The following is a 26,717-nucleotide window of genomic DNA, read 5'->3' as shown; positions in this document are numbered from 1 at the left end:
GGGAAAGTAATTAGAAAAGACCATCTATTCATCGCCAACTCGTAGGTGACTTTTTTTTTTTATCAACGAGTAGTGGGATTGATCGTCATAAATTATTTTTTATGAGAATATTGCGAATCCAGCGCCCTAAACCCCCAAGTTATACCAGGCCTAAACATAAGACTGTGCCTAACGATATTAAGTGATGAGGGATAACGAAAATAAATGGCAGCCCTTATAACTACAACAGAGGTAGAAACTCAATAACAAGGTTCGAACGAAGACTTACTATAGAAACTAATACAGACAACCTCGAAAACGACAGAATTTGCAAGTTCGTTGTTTTGTATCTGTAGTTTCCATATATATCTAATACACGAATACGAGGAAAATATGGCCTTACTGAAAATGCAAATACTTCGCACATAAAAAATAATTTTCATCTAGTTGGTTGGTTGGTCATTGTTAAGCGCAAACTACACGATGGGCTGTATTTTTCTGCCCATCACAGGTACTAAAACTCGATTTTTAGCGTGAAAACCCCACTAGGGTGGAGGGGAGTGTCAGCTAGAAGTATGAAGTACATTAAATTTAAAGATGTAATTTTATTCAAGGTTGGCTAGGGGTGAATAAAATACAATTTACTTCTCAGAGATAGGCACTTAACACAGTATCAACATAAGATATCTATGAGGGAAAGAAATACAGTGACCTTACAATACATATGATAAACAGTATCTGAGATAAATTAATATATTCACAATAACAAAAACTTTGCTGGTAACTTCTGGGTAAACAAGATATATTTCACGCATTGTATGAATCAGAATCACAACACTGTTATTAACCCATAGTAACATTTACATATGCAGACGTCTCTAGGTTCAGAGATCCCTATTAAATACATAGCAATTAATTTTCACCTTTTATCTCTGCATAATAAAAATTATAAACAATGACAAAAACCAATCTTATTCAACGTAAGGGATTTTCGCGATATGTCTTTATTAGAAGTCTCATTTATATTGGTCGGAATGAAGAAGAATGTCCGGCCGAAACCTCCGACTATAAAAAATATTTTGAACTCTGACACCGATGGAATTAGAAAATGACAAATGCCAAACCTCTCTGTTTCACCCTGTAAGGACTGTCGTAAGGTGTCGTTGTGCAAAGTCTAATTCAGAGTTATCATAATATAATGTAACTGTAGACCTAAAGCCCTAGACTTTTGAAAACAATTTTAACATTGAGCACTTTAAAATAGGCAGACAAAATTCACATCTGCCTTCTTCAGTCTATGAGAGATGCTGTTAAACTTTGTACCAAGTTTCACTGGGACTGATGGAAATATAAAGAACTAACTGTAGGCCAGAATGAGTGCTTGTGGTGGTTCACAGAATGGTTTTTGAAGGTGTTTTTTCAAATACAAATTTCAGCTTAGAACTACATTATGACCAATTTGAGATCTAATTATAGTTTTGGACTCGGGAAATGAAACCCTTTTGACTGATGCATTTAACTACTCCCAAAGTATCATAGATTAATTTAATCGTGCCTAAAATAATTTCAATTTATGGGAGGGTGAATATAGATCCCAATGAGTAATAAAGTCGAATCGGGTGCACGAGCGCCCCATGCTTTGTTGTGCTGGCAAACAAAAAGTGTAACTAATAGAAATGGGTGGTGAGTATCATAATTAATTTACTCTAATCCTGCTTAAAAGAATTTAGAGAGCCGTGGCTACTGAGGATTCTCTCTTGTTTCAATGTTTGATATTTGATTCCGTAAAATTGGAAAACTGGCCTAGATAAAAAAAAAAAAAAATCCTGGGCATATTAACTTTCAAAATGATTACCACCAACTACTCACCCCTGAAAAAACAAGCTATGAGCCCCTTGTGCTGCGGCTAAAAACAGGTTATCTAAAGCTGAAATTAATATAAAATGTGAAAAGAAATTAATTATAAGGGCTGGAAATGAGAAACCTTCCAGATTCACACACACACACGTTCTAAAGACGAAATCAGAAAATGTATCTGGAATCTTTTCTGAAGAACCACCTAAATGAAAATCTCTCGAAACAAACAAAAATGGATGATCGGTAACATGTTAGAAGGAAAGGTCAAATACGCTAACTAAAACACTCTAGCACATTTTACCTCAAAATAATGACTTAAAAACATTCTAGCACTCATAACCCTCTTCGTAAATTTACATTAAAATAAAAAATTTAAAAAACTTCTAGCGGCGAAAAGCCTCTTCGTTTTACATTTAAATAAAGACTAAAAAAAAAACAACTTTCCATTAAAGTGCCAGCACTGAGAAGCTTTTTCGTTTTGGACAACGATGTAAGGGCCACTTCGAAAACTCGAGCTTTAGAGATGTTTTTAAATATTTATTTCTGATCTTTTATAATCGCGATTTGGTAATCCACATGTATAAATTTATCTCTGTTTCTCCTAAATAATTTATTTTATGAAAATATTCATTAAAAGCATAATTAATACCCTACACGAAATAGCAGTTTCTATATTAAAGACAACACAATTATCATGATTTTCACGTTAAACTCGCAGGCAGATTAATATACGACGAAGTGGTTACCTAATTAAACTAGTGGGCCAATCGTAAACGTTATCCTTTAATTACTACAGCATTAAAATCATGTCAACAAATTGCATTCATCAATGTGATGCTACTACCCAATCCCCAGAAGGCAAAGACTAAAATAAAGGGGGAAAAAAATGGGAATTGAGACTCTTTGCTATAAACAACTTCCTTATATATGCATACCTCTTGGATGGCGACAAGAAGGCTATTGCGTTTGGGTCACAACTGACAGGTAACATACGCAAAATAGGTGGAGCATGAAAGCCCCCTAGCAAGTTGTATCAAACAACTATTATCAATCACGAAAAACAAACCTCTTCTTGTAGTCATTACGTTTAATACTCAAATCATGTTCTGCTTTTTGATTGAACTTTACAAGTTTATTTCATGGCCAGAAGAGAAGTAACTGGAATTATTACAGTTACAAACTAGCTTCTATGCACATTTCCTTATATCAAAATGCATTTAGTTTATCGACCTGATTTTTGACCTCGATATATGCATAATTCTAGTCAGTAAACAAACTGACAGATGACACTCAAATGTAAATCATCCAGAGGAAATTCTAATATAAGATTGTTTTTTCATTTACAAAATTAAATATCGTAACAAATCGAAACTGCTACACAATGAAACGAATGTAAAGCTGCTCTGAGTAGGAAAAATGTATTTTTTTTCCAGTGCGAGCTGTTAGCGCATCATATACACGTCTTTTAAAATAATATTACCGAATACACTCACACGAAATACTTTACTGAAATATAGTGTACCTCAAAAAACGATTAAATTTATTGGTTTCTTTGTCGTTTATTTTAGGATTAAATCAATTATTTACCTACAACAGTAAGTTTCGAATACTGTTATGTGGTATTCTTCACACAGTTTCACAACATTGCTCAGTAAACCGTGGGAAAAGTAATACTTAGAGGAACGCAAACATTCTCAATACTTCAGAGACGAACTTGCGTGTCACATTGTTAATAGAGGTGTAGGGTCTGTACGCAACAAAGTTTTATCAACTGAAACAATTCGTATGTTCAACTCATAACCAGCCGTTTTTACATATATATTTTTATCTACAAGTGGGTTTTCTCGTCATCACAGAAACAATTCACGTTCATGAAACAATAGTCTCTTGTAATAACAGTACTCTAATGGCAGTCTTACCATGAGCATCTGGTTACATTCGTTTTACCCCTAAGGAGAGGGTCTCCTAGTTTATATTAATATTAGTATTGTTTAAAATAAAAAAGAAACAATGACAACTTCCAAGTAAAATAAAACACAGTCTCCGGTACAACAAGTTTTATGTCTCCTCATTTAGTTGATCTCTGTCTCTGTTTTTCAGAAATAGTTTAAAAATTACCTGTCATAATATCAAAGTCACGTGCCCCGAACATTCCTAGGCCATTCATGAAAAGAAAACAAAATTAGTGTTCAACTATTTCACTGCCTTGGGAATATATCCTTCTCCAGAACACAGCCACGAATTTTGAACCACTAAGAAGGAGGGGTATTCTCCTTCAACGTTTGTCAGGGTTGTCTGATAAGAAATGAAATATTAAAACACGCTTTTAAAAAAAAAAAAATTTTCTATCTTACAGTCAAAGTTGGAGGGTACAGCGGTGAAATAATTAATGTGACAATACAAGAAGTCATTGTAAATTTCCTTTAGCTCCGAAAGATTAAAAGGTTAGTTGAGGATTAACAGTCAATTAAAAATGTTCGCACACCCTACCAGCTATCGCGCGAGATTTCACATTCGTAGTTAATTGGTTTGTTATTGTTTTTTATTTCGCGCAAAGCTATCTGCGCTATCCATCCCTAATTTAGCAGTGTAAGACGAGAAGGAAGGCAGCTAGTCATCACCACCCACCGCCAACTCTTGGGCTACTCTTTTACAACGAATAGTGGGAATGACCGTCACATTATTACGCCCACACGTTTGGTGTGACTGGGATTCGTGACCCTCGGATTACGAGTCGAGTGCCTTAACCACCTGTCAATGCCGGGCGTCCTAGTTGCTATTATCTGGATTCGCCTTCACTGGCTGCTTTAATCAAGAAGTGTCAGGTGTCAAAATGTGCGTAATATCATTTGACTTACTACAATGCGACAAAAAATACTGACGCCCAAAATAAACACAATGAGCATCTGGCGTTTCTTTGAGATCACGTCTTCTTGAGACCAGGGTTTTGTTGCCTTTGCATCAAATGTCAAAACAAAGTTAGTTCTAGGTCTTCTTTGCAGTGAATGTGCTTCAGATTATGATTTTTGAGTTGAAACTTTTTGTACTTTATATTAATATTATTTATATAAATAAAAACAAAAGCTCCCGAGTAACTGTCTAGCAACTACTTTAAACTCACTGTTAAGAAAGCAAACTAATCACTACGAAATTAAGATTTTTTTCATGTATCAAAAATGTTTATTCCGAGCCATGTGGACACAATGTTTGTCATTAATGCAGGTTTGTGCATATCAAGGTCACCAAATATAACCGATATAAATCTCACTGAAACTGTAACAGGTACCGTTTAAAAGTACGTGGAAAAGAGGGTAACACAAAATATTTGTTGTCCAACGTTTCCAAGGTTTCTCACTGCTTGATTACAAAAGATTAGCGCGTTTGTAAAATATTTGTATTAAAACCGGATAATAACAATAAACGACTTTTTATCGTTTTGTTATTCTATAAGTCAAGGTAACTGAGAAACATTTTATGATTTCTTTTCTTAGGAGACCTATATTTTCTTGAAAACACAAACAAAAATAGGCTAATGTGAACTATTCACGTGTAACAGGTCAACAAACGCTCAATGGATTATCTGTATACAGCACTTCATACTCAAATTACCTTTCAGTTGTGTTGTGCATTACTTTTTAACGTATCAAGAGGTGTGGCTTCCCTATAGGTGGAGATTTAAACTCATGATCAATAGTTTTGCTAGCGGATTGGTTGAGTTATCTCTCAGTGAATACAGTTATGCCAGTGCCTTTGAATGTAACCTACCAATACATGAAACTTCATCCGCGACCTTTTTCACTGCAGAAATACTAAAATTATGTATTCAACGCGATGCGTTATTTAATGTTGGTATTCAAGACATTCTGTGTAGTAGTAGGATGATAAAGCCGTCTAACAAGTCACAAAAAACCAACCACACCATCAAGTTTTTCATCGTTTGCTTTGAGTACTGTGTAAACTACACGAGGGCTATCTGCGCTAACCGTTCCTAATTTAGCAGTGAAAGACCAAAGGAAGACGTCTAGTAATCACCACACAACATCAACTCTTAAGCCACGTTTTTACCAACGGCCTTCACATGATAACGCCCCCACGATTACAACGGTGAGAATGTTTGGTGAACGGGGATTCGATTGGTTTGGTTTGTTTTGAATTTCGCGCAGTGCAAGACTAAAGGGAAGGCAGCAAGTCATCACCACACATTGCCAACTTTTGGGCTATTCTTTTACCAACAAACAGTGGGATTGACAGTAAAATAATAACGCCATCACGGCTGAAGGGGGCGAGCACGTTTGGTGAGATGGGGATTCGAATCCGCGACCTTCAAATTGCGAGTCAGACGCCCTAACCACCCAGCTCAGTTTTGATCGTATAAAAAAAAGAGCATAATTAATATAGCGCAAGCACAGAGGTTAGAAAACCATGTATTAAAAACATATCAAATACAAACAAAGCTGTAATAAATATACGTAACAAATGATATAATTGATCAACCAAAACAAGATTGATATGAATAAACTACGTTAGATTAACAAATTCTGATCCTGAGTATTTGTCACCTAAGTTTGGGAAAATTTAACAAATGGATTAAACAAACGATTCTTTTTCACAATTGCGTTCGATAATTACTGACAGATTTAAAGAAAAACATATGCGACAACATAAGACTGAAACAAATATGCATGATAAGAAAAGAATCGAATGTAAATTTATCTATTGTATATTATAAAAGTAACACAAAACATTTTTGTAAAAATGTGGTGAAATGTTTGCTCAATGAATCATATATATCAACAAAGTGGCCAATAAACGAGAACTATCGTTTCTTAAGAGGTTGTTAAATCATCACCCAAACGAAATAAGCCATAGACGAGTATTAACTAAGACAAACCACAACAGGCACGTGCATTTTCACGTAAACCCACAAACTGATGTGGCTGTGATGGTTCTTATACAACGTGATAAGGAAGCCGCTCCCTTACTATTCGACTAAAGCACGGATGTGAGATGATGATAAAAAGGCAAGTAACGAGTTAATCACTTCCTGGATATCATAAACATGGGTCATAACGCATGCGCAAGAAAAAGGAAACTAGCAACAAACTCATCTGAGTTACCTTTATCTCGTTTACAAGCTACGACTCAGTTGTGTGTACAAATGTTTGTACACTGGTAAATATGTGAACTATCGTTAATCATTTCAACTGTTAAACATAACAGATAATAAAACATTCATTTTATCAGGGTAAGAAATGTTAAAGAGATATATGCGCATAATTATAATTCTGATCAAGATACTTTTAATACAATTTTTAGAAATCTCACTACATTAAAACAGCTGAATATAACAAAAAAGGAAACGAATAACCGACTAGGAACGTAAACACCTTAATAACTAACTAGTAGGGCCACATATTAACAAGTTAGAAAAATGTACCAGTATATGCGAAAACACTGAGGGAGCATCATTTACATTTAAAGTTTCATTGAAACATGTTAGAGAAAATACAATCGCTATACGAGTTAATTAGATTGTTGGGCTTGTAGTTTTATTTATGGTATTTAGCCCTAAGTATGCAACGTACCCCGTTCAATATCCTTTAAGTGTGGTGTTAAATTTCTCGCATCAGCAAATCCCTTGCTATAACTTCACTTGATAATTGTGCTGATTAGACGTGGGTGAAAAAACAAAGCAAAACTGGCGTAACAGCCGAAACTGATTTTAATACAACTCCCAAATTGATTGTCAAAGTTAACCCATTTTGACGGGGTTCGACTTTTGCTGTTGGTATAAACTTAGCCAGAAAATTAAATATTCCAAGTTACACAATATTGAAATGTATTTCAATGTGAGTAGTAGCAGTCGGAATCTATAAAAAGTGTATAAAATATTTTAGCAAAGGAGGCAATGAATGAGCTTCGTAACTTATGAATCACTACATAGGATATCAATAAAAAACCATCATTTGCTGTTGAAGAAATGGTTTTCTTCTTTTTTCACTTATAGTTTTCTTTGTATTTTACTTTGGAAACATTCTTTTCTTTCATGTATTGCAATTGTTCCTTTGCTTTCAATATTTCGCAGGGAAAGATTTCAGGGTTTGATGTTTGTTTTGAATTTCGCGCAAAGATACTCGAGGGCCATATGCGCTAGTCATCTTTAATTTAGTAGTGAAATACTAGATGAAAAGCAGCTAGTCATCACCACCCACCGTCAACTCTTGGGTTACTCTTTCAGGAACGAATAGAGGGATTGACCGTCACTTATAACGCCCCACAACTGAAAGGCCGAGCATGCTTGGTGGGACGAGTACTCGAACTCACGACCCTCAGATTACCGGGATATGTTGCACATGAACCACTTTTTCACTTTCGCTTGTTTTTATTGAATTTTGCACAAAGATTCTCAAGAGCTATATGCGTAAAACCGTGCACACTTTGGAATAAATATATAGTGGAAAGGCAGTTAGTTAACACCATCAACCGCCAATCATTTGACTACTTTTTACGAACAAATAGTGGGATTAATCGTCATATTATAACACTCACATGGTTGAAAGGGAAAGTATGATCAGTGACCGGTTTGATTATGGGGCCCGTAAATACTTAGTCTTCTCTTCATTAAATTATCATAATTAATACAACACGAGCGAAAAATAATTTTGACAACTGAGCGTAAACAAACCATTAACAGGCGAACAAGCCCCATTACAAAGAAACGTTTTGTGAAGAAACACATGCACATATAAACTAACACAGTTTTCAATATAAATACGTTTTGTGAAAGTGCTCTACTTAGATACCGTGTTTCTCCGATAATAAGACCTACCCATAAAATAAGACCTAGTGTGATTTTTGGGGATAGTTTTAATATAAGCCCTACCCTTAAAATAAGCCCTAGTTAAGAGTGGCAGGAAGAGGAAAGAAATAAAAAAAAATTAATTTATTAATTAGTTTAATAGTTAGTTAGTTTGTTTAAGTATTAATCAGTTAGTTTAATAGTTTAATAATAGTTTATTTTAAATGGTTAGTTTAATAGTTTTACTTTGTAACTTCATTTTTTTAATATATCAAAATAAGACATCCCCCGAAAATAAGCCCTAGTGTCATATTTTGGAGTGAAAATTAATATAAGCCCTGTCTTATTTTCGGAGAAACACGGTATGTACCGATGTACTACATTATTCGTAGCGCCATCTAGTGTTTAAAATACTAAGTAATAGGTAAATACACAAAAAAGTGTGAAATGAGTTAAAGTGGTTTAGATTCACATTTAAAAAACAGTGTGTATATATGGACCCTAATTAAACATTTTCGCGAGTCATCTTCAATCAAATTCTTAATAATAGCTTATTAGCAATTGTGATAAAATAAACGTAAACAAATAAACCATTATATTCTACACGTTAGTTATTCTTTTACAAATTTATTCATAAAAGAATATATAATAAATTTGCAACAGCTGGAACATTTTTGGTTGTAAAATGAAACACTACATTTAAACACATGCAAGCAAAGTAAGCCATTTGTATGAAATGTAGGTTTATAAATATGTTCATATTGTAGATTAATGTATGTTTTTCCTCTTTATTATTTTATTCAATAGGTGATTCCAATAATCAGTAAGTTCACTTGCTGAAAGGATTGAACTACAAATTCTAGTACCATAAACTCTACAATACTGAAAATACTACAGTTTATTATAGAAACCAATTAAGTAAACATTCATAGATGTTAAAATGTATATTATTTCTTGATTCTGGAATTCGACAAACAGTATGAGGCAGAAAACCAAAGACAATGAATAAAGAGATTATGACACAAGAGCACCAGTAGATATGCATTATTACTTTAGTTTATACTACTGATAGCTGATGCAAGGAAATTATTTAGCTCACAAAAATACAATATAAAAAAAGGTAATTACTTCTGATGAAACTACAGGGTGTTTGGAAAGTCACTGTGCAGTTTTGTAATCATATTTTATTCAGTCTACTTCAAGCCAGCAACTGATAGCAGTGTTTAGAAACAAAATAAGAAGGATCCAAACCTGTATTGATGCCAATGGGGGTCACTTTCAACATTGTTTATAATTGTCATTCATATTTAGCTCCCGTATTCTATATTGAAACATGTCTGTTAATAAATATACAAGTGCAGAGTGACTTTCCGAACACCCTGTACATATTTGTTTTGTATTTGATTTGAAATAAATTTGCAAACCACCTAAAATAATTTCAGCAATGAAAATTAACACATGTACACATGTTCTGCTCTAAATAACAGCAATCCACTTTGAACACAAGACCATTCAATAGTTTGAATGGTGTTACAACATGACAGCTGTTAGTTTCTATACAATGGAAGAGAAAAGTAACTTTGAGATTTTTGTAGATAGATTTATTAAACCTAATGTGGAGACATTTGAATGGATACAATCTGTGAGTACCTTGAAATATGATTTCTACAACCAAGGTGGAAACCAACCAGTACTGGTTTCTCAACAACTGTTCAAAAAATTGCATGTATAGCAGTGACAGTCACTTTGCCTAATTTGGACGGTAATAATCAAAATACATATCTAGAGGACTGGTTTGGTTTGTTTTGAATTTTGCACAAAGATACACAAGGGCTATCTGCACCAGCCATCCATAATGTAGCAGTGTAAGACTAGAGGGAAAACAACTAGTCCTCACCACCCACTGTCAACTCTTGGGCTGCTCTTTTGCCAATGAAAAGTGGGATTAACCATTGAATTATAATGCCCCCACAGCTGAAAGGGCAAGCATGTTTGGTACAATGGGGATTCGAACCCACGACCCTCAGATTAAAAACTGAGTGCCTTAACCACCTGGCCATGCCAGGTTCTCTGGAGGAAGTACTACAAACTTTAACAGTTAATGAATCAGATAAACAATTCTACAGGTTTTATGGTATGAACTGTATTCTGTGTACTGTCTACACGTTAAATGCCACAATGAGCATTTAATATGTACTATATACATATGATGATAATCAAGATTACTACAACACGTGTTAACATTACTTTAAAAAGTTTCAATTTATTGGTTACACTGCCAGAAGCAGTTCTGATGCTTTGAAAGCAAGAGAGTCAACATAAAACTGGGTAGAATATGTTCCTTTATAACTAAAACAAATCTTACTATATAGATTAGAATCACATTTTTTATGCTAAATGATAATCCTTGATTAACTTGCCTGCTGGTTACAGAACATTATTAACATAAATGAAAAGTATTAAACTAATTTCCTTCCCACAGGAATAATATGCCTTGGTACAATGTGTGAGAAACATTAACCTACCTATGCAACATTTAAAACAGTAGCCCCTTTGTCAGATACAGTAAATACTTCTCACTTCCATTACCAGGATATTATTCAAAACTAACCACCTTTATAATATTTTAAGTTAGCAAGAACATACACATCTATATTTAACTGAAATTATTAGGTAGTTGTTGAGGAAGCATGCACAACTAGGTCGACAGAAGGAAACTGGGCAGATAAACCTTCTTATCTGAATGAATGTGAAAACATTGAGAACATATATATATTAGTCATTGGTGAAAGGTTAATTACTCATTGGGTATTGTGAAGAGAACTACAACAAATTCAGAAGAGAAATATTGTAGATATTGCTTATTTTGCATACAAGTCTCAAGAATAAACTGAAACTCAGAATATGTCAATCACACACAACTGACCTTCATATCAATTGCAAGACTACAACAAAAACTTGAGAACATATCTATAAGACTAAGGATACCTAAGTTACATTACATATTTGATTCACAGCTAAATTAAAATGAAAAGTATATATCATTCAAATGCCCTTTTTCATATGAATTCCACAGCTCAAACAAAACTTTAGAAGATACCTATTTTCTTAAAGATTACCCTTACAGTTTGAGAGGTGAAATGAAAGTTAAAATAAGTGAGTAGTTTATCAATATACCAGTTACAAGGCTAAAACATTTACAGTATGCATATAAGCTAATCAAACACTAAAAATAGGTTTTAAAAAGTTTGGAACTTGTTCATGCAAATCTAGTTAGAATTTCCATAATATACTTTTTTCAAGTTGGAGCAAAATCACCAATGTATAGTTTGACCAAAATATATTTTTTCTGATGTATTATTCATATATTACATATTTGAAAAGCATTAGTTCTTTATCCCCTTTGTAAACAAAAATACAAAGACAATGAATGACTCCCACCCATTCATTGTTCCATGTATATTTATGTACCACATGGTAAAAAAAGGGCATATTTTTAAATTTAAAATGATAAAACCATTGTTTTTATCATGTGTTTAAAAGCTGCCTGGAACTGTAAAACACAGAACATGCATGTCAACAAGTTAGCTTGGGAAAAAATTTAGCTTGCAAAAAAACACTTTCAGTAAAATAAAACATTCCATAAATCAAAAGAGAATAATAATGAATGATGAGCTGATTGTTTGACTAGTAACCAATGCATATTTCCTTAACAGTCTAATGTTTATAGAAAGTACACAGCAAACAGGAGCCTACAGAATAACTACATGTAATTAAAAGCTTACTCCTACTACTACTTACAGAATCACACACAGGTTTTCTTTAAAAGTTATGAATAACATCAAGATAAGTAAATAAGTAAAAGAAATACACCTTCAGTATAGAAAAATAACTTATGATACTGTACATTACTTCTTCTCACAAATGTAGTTAGAATTGCACTTTAAATCAGCAGAGGGACAGGGGTGAGAAAAGAAAAAGAAGTGTCCAAAGAATAGTAAAAAAGAGGAGACCTTCACAGGAGAGGATCTTAGATGAGAGACCACACCACTTCTGTACCAGATATACCCTAAGCTCAGTGTCACAAACAGTTACATGTTAGTCACATGCATCAAGTTTTAATTATTGTACATAAAACTTGAAAATGTCAGTATTACACATATTATGTGTGCATTATAGTTAACCCTACAGAAATTTCCATCAAACAAGAACAAATGCCAAAAATCAAAGGTTTTGCTAGTGTTTTTGGAATTCTAGTCTAACTTTGTGGATACTAGTAGCTTACATCATGCCAGTTTCTCCAAAACTGAGTTACAAGTAACAATATTACAAAGGAAAACTTTTTAAAAAATAGTTGAGGTTAAAAAATAAATTATCAGTTTCACTTCGTAATATTATAAACAAAAATCACAAAGAATATGAAAGAAGTTAAATATTTTAGAAAATAAAAAAATATATTGCTTAGATAAAAATAAAACATCCACTAATACATAAACTTTTTTCTCAATTGTTCATGCTTACCAAAACAAAATAAGTCTATACAATGGACTTTTCATTCCAGTAGCAAATACTGTATTTTTAAAAGTATCAAAAGTGATTTTCACTTCACCACAAAGGTAAATGTATAAAACTATTAACACTTAACCTTTAGCATTTTAATGCATGTACCACTAACCAGCATACATGAAACTACAGACTTTCTTCCGAGTCTCTTCAAGTGCCCAAACTACTGCATTTCTGACAGTTTCATATTACAACTCTAAAAAGCTTTGGAAGCACTCATCGTCCTTTACAAATAGTATTCTTTTTTACAGTTTTAAACATTGTTTTAATAAAATAAAATACCTGATAAACAAAAATATTACATCATGCCAAGTATGTTTACTGCATTAAAATATTTTTTCTTTTCTGTTCTTTTACATGTAACTGAGAAATAAATGGAAGAGATGTTAATGTAACACTTCAGAAGTATTTTCTAGCTACTTTGACATAATAAGTTTCACATAAAAAGCTATCAGCACTGTGGCTTCACGAGTTGAATTTTGAGTTTAATGGATGGGGCTTAAGCTGCAGCTGAAAAGAATAATCAAACCCTGGGAGTGGTCATAATTCATGCTGTGCTCACTGACTTTTGACCTACTTAATATTGGCATCTTTTTAAAGAAAGTGCAATAAATTTCTCATTATTCACTGTAAGTAGTCAACTAAAAACGTTAGCAGTAACCTTGGTTAGATATTCAAGAAGATTGTAATTTTTTTTCTTCAATATTAGAATGTGATAACACTTAAGTACTGATAAATTTAACACAAGTCTACAATGACTAAAATGCTATCATGATGACTCACTTTGGTTTCTGTTTCACTTCTTTTCCTCTCCCTGTTTTTGCAAGGTGACACCTACAGTCAGTTCCAACACAAAGTTCTGTCAAACATCAAACAACTTATCTAAAACTGAAACAGAAATACATTTCAAACACATGACTGATAGTTTCTAATATGTTAAGCATTATTATCAAATACAATATACTAATATTATACATTTAGATAATTACTAATTATGAAAGTTGAGTATTTTATGCCCCATGCATACAATTTGCTAAACAGATTTCTCAGTAAACAAAAATAGTAGAGAAACGAGCTGGGAGATTAATGAAATTTAATAATTAATTAATCATTGGATTCATTGATTGATTATATTCAACTAATTTATTTTTCTCACAAGATCTGGCCTGAAAACATTAAATTTAATTACATGATCATTTTTATGAATTATTACACTAACTGATGATGCAAAAGAAGTTGAATTATGAGAAAATAATAAAAATTTTTCAAATCATAATTGCAATAATTTGATCAGTTGTACAGTTGGAATAATAAAAAACAGTAATGACTGGAAACACTAATTTCCAATAGTTAATTAATTCTGTGATATAAATTGATTTAATTAATCAGTTATTTTATTGGACACTAATCAACGTAATTGATTCTCGTAACTAATAGATGATATCACTCAATCAAGCTAATCATCCAGCTCCAGTAAATAATGGTGAATTTTCTCTTGTGATTTCATTCGAAAATGAAAAAAAAATCAGATATTTTAACATTTTTATTAGCAGTATTATACCCTATCATCATCAGACTATTTTAACAAATGACCTACCGATAACAAGGTAGGATTACCAATGAAACAGAGTTGTACAACAATCCTGACACTACTTCAATAAATTATTGTGTACTTACAATATTGTGATAGTTTTAGGCTATTTAAGCACACATACCTTCTTTTATGATTTTTATGGTAATTATAACTAAAGTATTGAAGCTGCACCCTAATACAACAGATGAATTCCATCTTTAGTTCAACATTTTCGTTCCACAGTTGTTCACTATCATTAAGATGGACTTATTAAATACTGTATTCCGATAATCCTAGTTACCAAAGATACTAGCATAACATCAGTGGTTTGCAAGCTGTGCTGCAACATGATGCTGGGAGTGTTGCAAAAGTTTCACCAAACAGAATAATTACCCTATTCAGTGCCATAGACAAGACAACTCTTCCAAACCGATGGGTAACACAGTGCCATGGACGAGTTAATTCGTTCTCAATAATATCTAACTTCAACACTAGATGTCAGCACCACACGTGCATTTGCCCTACTTACAAATTGTTTCACTTTTGATCCAAAATGGAGCCACAAAAATAAGATACAAAATGAAGAAGCGTTAGAGTTGTATTTTGAACTTGGTTCAGAGTTGCCATAGCAGCTGAAATACTTGGCAGTCAACAGGTTAAAACCAAAAAAAATCAATAAAAAAATGTTGCATATGGTAGCAGGAATGTCATGCAAATCAATGTAAGCGGATTATGGTGTCATCAATGAAAAAAGTTTAGAATTCACTGCCTTAGATATTTCTTCTTCCTTCCAGTGTCAATGATAAATACTTAAAAAATCATTTTATTCAATATTCTGTATTGTAATTAGGATTTAATACCTTTTTCTCAGTGTTTTATAAAACAAAGATCAAGTTAATCCACATCATTTTATATAATTTAAATTCTACCTTTTAATTCTGTCACAGAGAAAATTCAATCATTATAATTAAATGTTCATTACATCCTGAAATATATTACAGTTTTGTACTTTTTATCCAGTGTTACATTACAATTACTACATTGGGATGTCTCTTAAGTTCAATGAGACAGATTCTGTCATCACAATAGTAAAATCTAACAAGTAGCAGCATTACTAGTTGCTAACACTGCCTAATTCTTATGCCTTAATACAAATGTATATTTTCATGAAGGTACAAATATAATGCTTGTTTGTTTGTAGTTAAGAGAATAGCTACACAATGGGCTATCTATGATCAGCCCATAACACGTATCAAAATTCAGTTTCCAGTAGTACAAGTCCACAAATATACCACTGTGCCACTTTAGAGCACAAACATGTATATTTTAATAACATATGGACAGTATTGGATCCTCAAAGACAATTCCTGCAAAAACATACATCCAAAGAATTGAAATTAAAACCTATCCCTTATTTTACAGGGAGTCATTGATGTCCCTCTTAAGACTGCCAGCATCCACTACTGTAAATGAACACCAACTCAGTACATACAACAATAGCAATCTTTAAATAAAACTTTTTTCTAATCTTAAACTTGTGTCTTCTTGGCCTATTATCTTCTGAATACAGCAAAAAAAAAAAAAAAAGAAGATGCCCTTATCTTACTGATCTCTTGGATAATCTTGTAAACTTCAATACAATCTCCTTTTCTCAGAACAAAAACATATGCATGTGAGTGGGCTACAGATAAGTCTGATGAAAATTGGCATAGGACTTGAGGTTACCAAACATACCTCCTACCACCATATTTTCTTGTAAATTCTGTATCAAAATTATTACTAAAACTGAAATGTCATGTCTGATGAAAAAAACAAAAAAACATGTCATTATACCAAACATTTTCCTTTTAATTTCTTAAGGTTTCTTAGTAACTTCTAAATATAAATACTAGTAACTAAAATATTTGATAACCACCTTACATAGCCTACTATAAGTTATGATAGAATTAACTGGACTGGTGCAACAAACCAAAATAATTATGAAATTTGTTTAAATACAATTGTCCCATCTTTGGAAGCTGCCAGTTGTCATTTCTATTTCACATCCTGGAAACTGTGCTAAATGAGTCAATCTTTTAGGCTATATTTTTTATATTATATTAATTAACTCAACTACATCAGAGAATTTTAACTTTGGTTAAGTATTTTGGTGTTTTACTACATGGATATTTTAAAATCAAATTATCAAAACTAATAGCATAGTTTTAAAATGTAATTCTTACAGAGCTTAAATTAAGGAAGATTAATATGAAACAAATCACTCATATAATCCACACTTGTATATTTAAGCTCATCTATCTCAGTTCACTTAAATAAATATAAATGTGTTATAAACCTACAAGTTAATTGTTAAGATGAAAGATATGCCAAAATAATTTAGTGATATAATTTTTATTTATACTTTGACTCCACATTAATAGAATGATGAAAAATTTGTATATGCAAAATAAGTTCAAAATATTTCTCCTTTTTTAATATTAATTTTAATAAGTTATTGATACAGTATTTTCCAATAAGTATAATACTAATTTCACTGTTTGTATCCCTTAAAACAAATGCAATCAAGAGATTCATTATGATTTCAAAAATGCTTTTATTACTTTACTGAATGTTTTACATTCATAATATAAGCTTAGTTTTTAATATAATATTTGTAACTATGTTTCACAAAAATATGTTTAACAAAAAACAGAATACAGTCTTTGTATACACTTGAAGTAAAATTGTGGATATGAAAAAAATTACTAGAGTATTATAAATATTGCAATTAACTTTAATATCATTTTAACTCACTGTGTATGGCAAAAGTGATGTTAGTGTCAGCTATAATTCTGATAAAATATTTCTTCATGAAACATTACAAAGTTTTAGTCAACAGTACAAGTCTGTTTTACATAAAAAAAAATCAGATGTAGTAATAATGTTTTTCTAAATAGTTGAAATATCAATGCCAGTCTGAAAGAATAAAAATACTTTCATCCATCATACAATTTGCAAACTGTATTTGAATAACCTTTGCTGTCTCCCAAATGCACATTGAAATTTTGTTGAGCATCTCTGTGTATTGTATCTAGCATTTTCTTTACTTTAAAATGAACTGTTGTGAAATAAGCAATGTGAGGTAACATGAAACAATAACCATGAAATCAAATGCATGCTAACTACCATGTTGAATGAAATTATACAACATGAGGACATACACACTTTGACTCCCACCTGTGCAAATAGGGCTAAAACAACTATCATTCTACCAAAGTTTCTCATGTTTAAGTCATGACAGAAGCTGTTAGTTTATAATCAAATTAATTAATAATTTTTAGTAAATAAATTTTTAAATTATTTTAAATCACAGGAGTACTGTTTGTAAAAAAAGAATGAGGAAAAACATTTTAAAAAATTCCTTAATCCTAATAATAGATATAGAGAAACTGGTAAACATTATTACTGTAATTCATTCTGAAATTTTTGAAGCACTAAGATTATCTTAGGACTGAACAAATGCACTGTTAATGTTATTTATATATTTAAAAATAAGTTGGTTGAGAATCTTAGAATATACAGACTTATTCATGTGAGACCTTTGTTCTAGTAGCGTTAGTTGACCAGTGACACACCTCATAATTCAAGTAAAACTAAAATTAAATAATTCATTGCAAGACAAATAGTCTTTACAAAGCATGAAGCTGATACACATTCAAACCCTAATAAAGAGATTACAGTACAAGTCAACAACAATTCTTGCACAGTTTAGTTAATAAAAGTAAACTGAGTTAACTTAATATTGATGTGAAAGAGAAAATTTAGTTGTACAGAAAAAATAATAAAAAATTACACATATTACCATGACAATAATATACCCATTAAAATACTGGTGAAAAATATTTGAATTAACAAACACGACTGAAACAAAACATCCATCAAAAGATTTTTTCAACATAAGTATTATTAGTTTGTGTCCTGATTTTTAATCTTCATACTTCATAATAACTATAGCATTTACTAAGACACTTGGAGCTCAACCAATGGTGTACAATTTACACAAAATCAAGAGTGAAAATCATCTACAAGCACCTGCCTAGCAGTTTGAACATAAAATAAAACTAGTTGACAACAAATAAAATTATTTACATCACTCCCACTCACTACCACAATCAGCCAGAACATTAAATCAAACTTCATATTTGTATACCTGTCCAAAATAAATGTCTGAAATAATTCCCCCTACACATGTCGTAACATCGAACTATTCTGAAAGATCACAGAAATAACAAGCAAAATAATTAAGGTGAAGATTCCATCTTAATCCTCCTGAGTTAAGTTTGTGTTTTCCAACCTTTTCACTTAATCTTTCAGATAATTTATAAACTGATTTTCCAAACTTGTAAAAGTTTGAAACACCAAATCAAATTGTCTCTTGTTCTTCTACACTCTAGATCTAAATCTTTAATTCTTTTCTTACAGTTCAATTTTGTAAGCTATAACAGAATATTTACAGTAACTTTCATATCGCTGCTGTAGCCAGGACACTAGAACAGAAATGCACATAACTTATGTTAAGTTTCATACTAGGTTATATTCATGATGACACGAAACCCACTTGAAGTGAAAATGTGTTCTCAAGACAGCAGATATGGATTAAAACTTTAATTAAAATAAAGTACAGAATGTTTCAACCTTCTTAGGTCATCTTCAGGTTAACAAAAAGAGTTGCAACTGACCATTGTGGGCACCTCTTAGGAACAAGAGTGTAAACAAGTATGGGATTACAGGAGGCATTGCAGTTAGATGTTAGGTTATTTATTAGTTTTGGTATAAGGTATTCCTTTATATTGGTTCAATTTTAGTTTGAGTTGTTGTATAAGCAGGGCTTCTTTGGTTTTACATTTGCTTGTATTTGTTTCCCTACTTAGTATGTGGGTGTTTTCTGCAGTTATGTTGTGCTTATTTGATTTGCAGTGTTCAAAATCGTGCAAAGGTGTTTTCTTTGTGTTCTTGGAATCTGGTTTCCATTTCTCTGCTTGTTTCTCCAATGTAGAAGTTGTGGCAGCTGTTACATTGTATTTAATAAATAATGTTGGTATTGTGTTTGTCAGTGTAGTTTATACATAGTATAGACTTTAGTCCTGGACCTGGTTTTTGAGTAAATTTAGTGTTTACTGGAATGTTGTGTTTTGTTACAAGTTTCTTTTTTCCAAATATTGGTGGGTTTGTTTTGCTGATTTCAAGAATATATGGTATGCAGCAGTGTAAGGTTTTATAGTTTGTTGTTTCTTGGAATATATTATTATTTTTTTGTTGTTGATCTAGGTATGTATGTATAAGTTTTTTAAAATTTTTTTGAGGAAATTTGTTTATGTTGATGAACCATTGTTTTGTTGAGTTCACCATTACTTTTGTCAGGTGAACATAGCTTTGTGTCTCTGTTTATTTGCTTTCTTAGTATGTTGAATTTTTATGTGCTGAGTCTCAGGGAATGTGCATTCCAGGGTATGTGATTTTTCCATGGATTTCTGTTTTGAAATGTGTATTGGTTCTTGTAATCTTGAGGTTGAGAAACACTAATTGGTTAGTTTTCTCATGTTCACAGGTGAACTTAATGTTGAGGTATATGGTGTTAATGCGACTGAAAAAATTGTGTTCTGTAGGCATGAATCTAGCAACTGTATCATCAACATACTTGTACCAGTATAATGGAAGGTGTAAGGCTGAATTGATCGCTTGAGATTTGATCTGTGTCATAAAACTGTTGGCCAGAACTTGTGACACAGGATTGCTAATAGTTAAGCCATTTATTTGTAGGTAGTTTTGGTGTTAGTAAATTCTATAAGGGTTGCAAACTTGTTGGGGAAGGGTATTAATGGGTTGGGGTCTTGATATAAAGTTATATTATATTTATACATTTCTGGCTAAAATTGATTTATCAGGATAACTATTTTCTTGGGAAATACTAAACTCTAGTTATCAAAGCAGTGTTAATTTTTGATACAATGGTCAGCCTATCAGAAAATTTTAATTTCAGATGAGGTAAAAACTGCAACACTAAAAGAATTTAAGAGAAGACTAGTTTAGTATATTATAAATTGAGGTCAGACATAGGAAAATGAGTTTTTATATACAATTTAGACATTTGAGTTGGTATATTAAAATCAGAGTAAAAGTACTGTAAACTACAATGTCCAAATTTTGAGAGCTTTAACTCAAAAGAAAATTAGCACTTCATACATAATTTTTCCTAAAAGTACATTTACGAGTGTTATCCAATTCATTGTGGATTAATCTGTCAATCTCACAATGATACCAGTGGTAGTTTAACTGAAAATGTATATTTCATAATATCTGGGACTTTAGTTTTAAAATAAGTTTCCCACACACACACACATATATATATACATATTATTAATTGTATTAGTTTAATAACTTATTTTACCTTAACATTTGTTATCGCACTTACTCCCAGTGAGATACTGTATGCAGGAGTGAAATTATCAACAAAAAAAGTACTCAGCTAGGTGAAGTAGACCACTTTTTGAAAAAAACAATTTATATGTAAACATAAAAAACAATTTCAATGCATAAATGCTTTCTGACAGAACAATGGAACACACATCCAAAACAAGTAGCACATATAAGTCTTGGTACTTAAAAAATAACCACTAGTACTCAGTGAATACTGGCAGAATTTCACCTGCAACTATATACAAGTTGATTCTTCCTATTTCTTTACTTCTAACCTATTGTAAACTTGACCAGTAATGGTACATTCTTTGTCATCACAGCTGAATGTTGACTACTGTTTTTACTAGCAAAAAAACAAAAAATAACGTCAAATAAATTTGAAATACTTGTAATACTTTAGGGAATATGTAGTATTCAGTAATGACTTGAAATTTGAATTACTTAGGTGCACTGCTACTACCAGCACTAGTACTAGCTTTTACAGTATACTTTTAGTTTTAACTTATAGAATGTATTTAACTTCTCCCCTCCCAGTCACTGCAGAAATAAAGCTGGTTCATTGATTTACAATTACTTTTATAAATTTTACACTTACATTGCTCACCTAAAGGAACACAAAAACTTGCACAGAAATTTACCGAACCCTGCGGCTATACCACTAGTGTTGAATATTTTAATTCACTTTAAAATACCTGGAAAAGCTTTGCTTACAAATAATTCTGCAACTATCTATGAACTTACTTGTTTGTTTTATAACTTCGTGCTTTACGCAAAATAACTATTCATCAACTTCTACCGCAATTAGGCTTAACTGTTTTTACCCTCAGAAAAGAATTGAACTAAGTTAAACATAACATCAATTTTAGCCACCTGGTGGATAAAATATAAAACAATAAATTATTATAGCTCCTTATGGCTCAGCGGCAAGTTTATAGGCTCACACCGCCATAAACTGGTTTCAATACTTGTGGTGAGCACAATTGTGTTGCTTTGTGTTTTATAATAAACAAACTGTCCCCCCGATGGTGCAGCAGTAGGTTTATGGATTTGCAACGCTAAAATCAGAAGATCGATTCTCCTCGGTGGACTCAGTAGATAGTCAGATGTAGCTTTGCTATAAGAAAACGCGCGAGGCCCGGCATGGCCTAGCGCGTAAGGCGTGCGACTCGTAATCCGAGGGTCGCGGGTTCGCGCCCCCGTCGCGCTAAACATGCTCGCCCTCCCAGCCGTGGGGGTGTATAATGTGACGGTCAATCCCACTATTCGTTGGTAAAAGAGTAGCCCAAGAGTTGGCGGTGGGTGGTGATGACTAGCTGCCTTCCCTCTAGTCTTACACTGCTAAATTAGGGACGGCTAGCACAGATAGCCCTCGAGTAGCTTTGTGCGAAATTCCAAAACAAACAAACAAACAAACAAACTCTAACAGCGAGGATAGATGAAACGTTATACAGAAATAAACATGATATCCCACATGTAGCTGTTTCAAAACGTCATATTGTTCTTTAGTTAATTAGGTACCTCTTAAAACTGTTTTAACTCAAAGGTACAGAAAATACCACTTGCGCTCTATAAATTGCGTGAAATCGAGCCATTGATTTGAGCGTTACAAGAGTGTAAGCTCATCGCTGATCCACTTTCAGGCCCCTCGCTGGTACATCGGTAATTCTACGGATTTACAATGCTAAAATCAGGGGCTCGATTTCCCTCTGTAGACTCAGCAGATAGTCTGATGTGTCTTTGCTCTAAGAAAACGCACACACACACACTGGGAGACAAAATCGAAAAACACACACAGTAAGACAGATAATATAAAAATGTTAAAGAATTTATCTTCTGAAACCAGAATACATGACAGATGCAATTGTAGCATGTTACAAGCAACATACTCGTAATCATAACGAAATGTATCAGAATTGTGTAGCCTCCATTAACTGAACAAACTGAATAACAAATAATTCTGGTTACTAATCTTAAGCTTCACTGCAAAAAAAGAAAGAAAAAGAATACCATAGTTATATCAGCAAAATAATTTGTATAACTAAACATAAGAGTATAAAATACAAAACTGGAAAATTGCTAAATATGTCGAAAGAAAAGTATCCGTAACAGTTTCCAGTTTCTTACAGATACAACACCAGAATATTTTATTACCACAACTGAATCTATAGTTTCTTCCTGTAAACTACATATCTATCTGTTAAGGTCAAAAACAACCAAAGTAACCCCCAGTGGCTCAGCGGTATTTCTGCGGACTTACAACGCTAAAAACCGGGTTTCGATACCTCTGGTAGGCAGAACACAGATAACCCATTGAGTGGCTTTTGTGCTTAATTCAAAACAACGACAACAAAAGCCTGGCAATTTGTAACTCTCTGAGGATGAAAAAAATGAAAGAAAAACATTGTAAGTCTAGTGTTTTGACATTACTGCGTAGTTTAAAATACAGTTTACATTACGTCACTTTTTTTCATTAATATTCTTATTGCTAATTTATTTATACATTTTGCTGTAAGCTACATTTTCAATATTTTAATTTAGTTCTTTGCTAGAGAGGGGCGTCCAGATGATGAAGACTAGATTTTCGAAAATTTATAAAAGTAGTCTTTAAATACCTAGAATATTCGTGAATTAATGATAGAGAGACTGTGAAATGTCTAGAAACGAGAATGTATCATAAATACCAGAATGATTGAAACTTTGATTCAGTTTTCACTTCGTTCACTGAATGAAAATTAGTAAGGAATTCAAAAGTTTTATATATTACGCATATTCAGTTACTTGATCGGAAGAATAAGACTGAAAATTAAAACAAGATCGGGAAAAAAAGATTCAATAATTATAAAAACAAGACAAGATTCTTAAAAAAGCAATTGCTAGAATTAGATGGAATGTTTAAAGAAGAATTAGAGACAAAAATAAATCTGATTGAAGACAGGATCGATGAAGCTATTACAGATATAAAGAGAAAGATCGAAACAATAAGTTGAAGAAGTACAGAAATGTTCTGATAACAAAGTTGGAAAGTAAAGAATGACATCAACAAGGAAGAATACATCATTATTGATGTAAAGAACATAAATTACAAAATAACATATCTAGAATAAAAGAACCAGTAAATGTACAAGTTAAACCATCAATACCTCTTTCTGCATGAATCCATGAATTCCAACCTAAAACCTCATTTACTATTAAATATGGAATAGAAAAACCTATTTGGTCTCACCTATCACCACTGTTGCTTTGTCATGCAGAACCTTATTGGACTAATTCAACTATATCACTGCCAGCTTCAGTTTCAAAATTTAGCTGTTTTTTAAACAACACTGCTCAATCCAGAATATGATGGAAAGGTCCCATGAGAGGCATATCAGACTCAATTGGAAATAATTTACAAAATAAACAGTTATAACAGTGAATAACAAGCTATTCGTTTTGCTGCCCACTTAAAAAGATCAGTTTTTATAGCATGAAGTTAATTTCCAGCTGAGAAGTATAGCAGCTATCAGGCATTGATAACTTCCTTATTTAATAGGTGTGGAGCAACACTCCAGAAGGAAGTGTTTAGAGCGAAATTTCAGAACATGTTATGGATGAAAGAAGATTTGAAAAGTTTGCTCAGTTATTTTACCCAGATTCCCCATGTGAAATGATTGCTTTGTTACATACAATCATTTTATAGGTTCCATAGCAGACGAGTTAATGAGAAATAGGATGAAACAAATAATGTGTATATTTTTAATGTATTTTCTCCAGTTAACAATGGAAATTGAATATGTTAAAGGTGTAGATAAAGTACTAAAAGCACCATATAGATCTATGAGATCATCAGATCGTGTAGTATTAAAACATCAAGCTTTCCTAACAATAATATAGAAGAACTAAAATAACTTATCAGACAGCTAGTTAAATAGAATGCGCGAAAGAAATCGTAAGAAAATAAGTGTTTCAAGTGTTGGATGAAAGAACATATTGTAAGGAATTGTATATTAAAGCTTCTATAGAATAAGAACTTCTATAAAAAGGTACTTTAAAGAGGGAACTTTATAACTGTGGAAATTAGGACCGCTGCAGCTGAGACAAAGTCTAACCACATCAAAGGAGCAATATAATTAGTAGGACTTCAAGAAAACAGAAATAAGTTAGATTTAGAGGAAAAAAGTCACCTAGGAATACTTCATCTGCCCCAAATGAGATAAAAATTCATTATTTGAGAAAAATTATCTATGAGCCTATGAGTTCATTGGCAAAAGATCTTGCAGTATGTTTATTAACACCAATCCTAGAGCTACAGTAGTATGACCCAATGTAACAAAAAAATAGTTTAAAATTGCCTCCAGGTATTGAGAAATAAAAGGAAACTTAGGAATTACTGTTAACTTTAGAAAACTTCTCTGCGTCTCATGATGTGTGTAACTGACATCGATGAAGAGCACGTACTTATATTGCCGGATTAACAATGGTGCACGTGATCCAGGGCCACCCACATTGAGGGCATCCCACAAAACTCAAATTAATTGCCATAACAAATTCACAAAACACGACGGTAAGTCACATTAAATGATTTTAAAATTAACCATTTGATATTTTCTACAATTTGAATTAAAATTGAACATTGACAATACATAGTCGATTGTTATTTATGGTAGCTGACTGACAAGTGTATGTCGAAGATTATTCTCGAAAATGAAGCTTATCAAGAATGGTATTTGATCTACTTTTAAACAGCAAAGACTGGTATTTTTTTTACTACGCTCTTTACATATGGATGATATTATATTAGCATTTGCAGAAACCAAAATCACCAAATAAATGATCTAATTAATTTGGATTTGGTTTGTTTTGAATTTCGCGCAAAGCTACACGGGGACTATCTGCGCTAGCGGTCCCTAATTTAATAGTGTAAGACTAGAGAGAAGGCAGCTAGTCATTACCACCAACCACCAAATTTGGGCTACTCTTATACCAACGAACAGTGGAATTGACCGTTACATTATAACACCCCACGGGTGAAAGGATGAGCATGTTTGGTGTAACTTTGCGTTTGGTTGCGGGATTCGAACCCGCAACCCTCGAAAATTAATTTGGGAAATTATGAAATATTTTGAACTGTTATTATGTTTTAAATTGTAAGTCCACAGTCATACGGCTGCACCACGAGGAACGTCTTTGAAGACCACTATTCACTTTGGATAAATCCTATGTTTTGTGAGAAATGTTTGGTTTGCTTGTTTGTTGCATTTTTGCAAAGCTAGTCGAGGGATTTCTTCACTAACCATCCTTAATTTTGAGGTGCTAGATCAAAGCAAAAATAACTAGTGAATACCATCAATCATAAACTCTTCGACTACATTCTACCAATGAATAGCGGAACTGACCATCACTTATAATACCCTCAAGGCTAAAGGGGCATGCGCGTTCAATGAAGGAGCTCAGTTTTCTGATTTGCAGTGTGTAATTACTAGATCATGTAAAGCCCAACATTAATTTAAA

At 32.5% G+C, this 26,717-nt stretch overlaps 1 protein-coding gene across 4 annotated transcripts in view; it reads right to left on the bottom strand.

Moving 5' to 3' along the window:
• Positions 1-22,106, bottom strand: part of Shc (SHC-adaptor protein) — a 52,506-nt gene extending 30,400 nt beyond the window's left edge. Inside the window, exons 1-2 of one of the 4 annotated variants that reach the window (XM_076483222.1) lie at positions 21,969-22,106; positions 13,982-14,086 (exon numbers count right to left, since the gene is read on the bottom strand). The gene's annotated coding sequence lies outside the window, so the exon portion shown is untranslated. The remainder of the gene's footprint in view (positions 1-13,981; positions 14,087-21,968) is intronic. The other 3 variants (XM_076483225.1, XM_076483224.1, XM_076483226.1) reach the window with 3 other exon arrangements.
• Between the last annotated feature and the right edge of the window lie 4,611 nt (positions 22,107-26,717).

The sequence above is a fragment of the Tachypleus tridentatus genome, chromosome 13 (genome assembly GCF_004210375.1).
Source record: "Tachypleus tridentatus isolate NWPU-2018 chromosome 13, ASM421037v1, whole genome shotgun sequence".
In the NCBI taxonomy this organism is placed as follows: domain Eukaryota; kingdom Metazoa; phylum Arthropoda; class Merostomata; order Xiphosura; family Limulidae; genus Tachypleus; species Tachypleus tridentatus.
The sequence above is the reverse complement of the archived record's forward strand: the minus strand, read 5'-3'. Positions and strand labels throughout refer to the sequence as shown.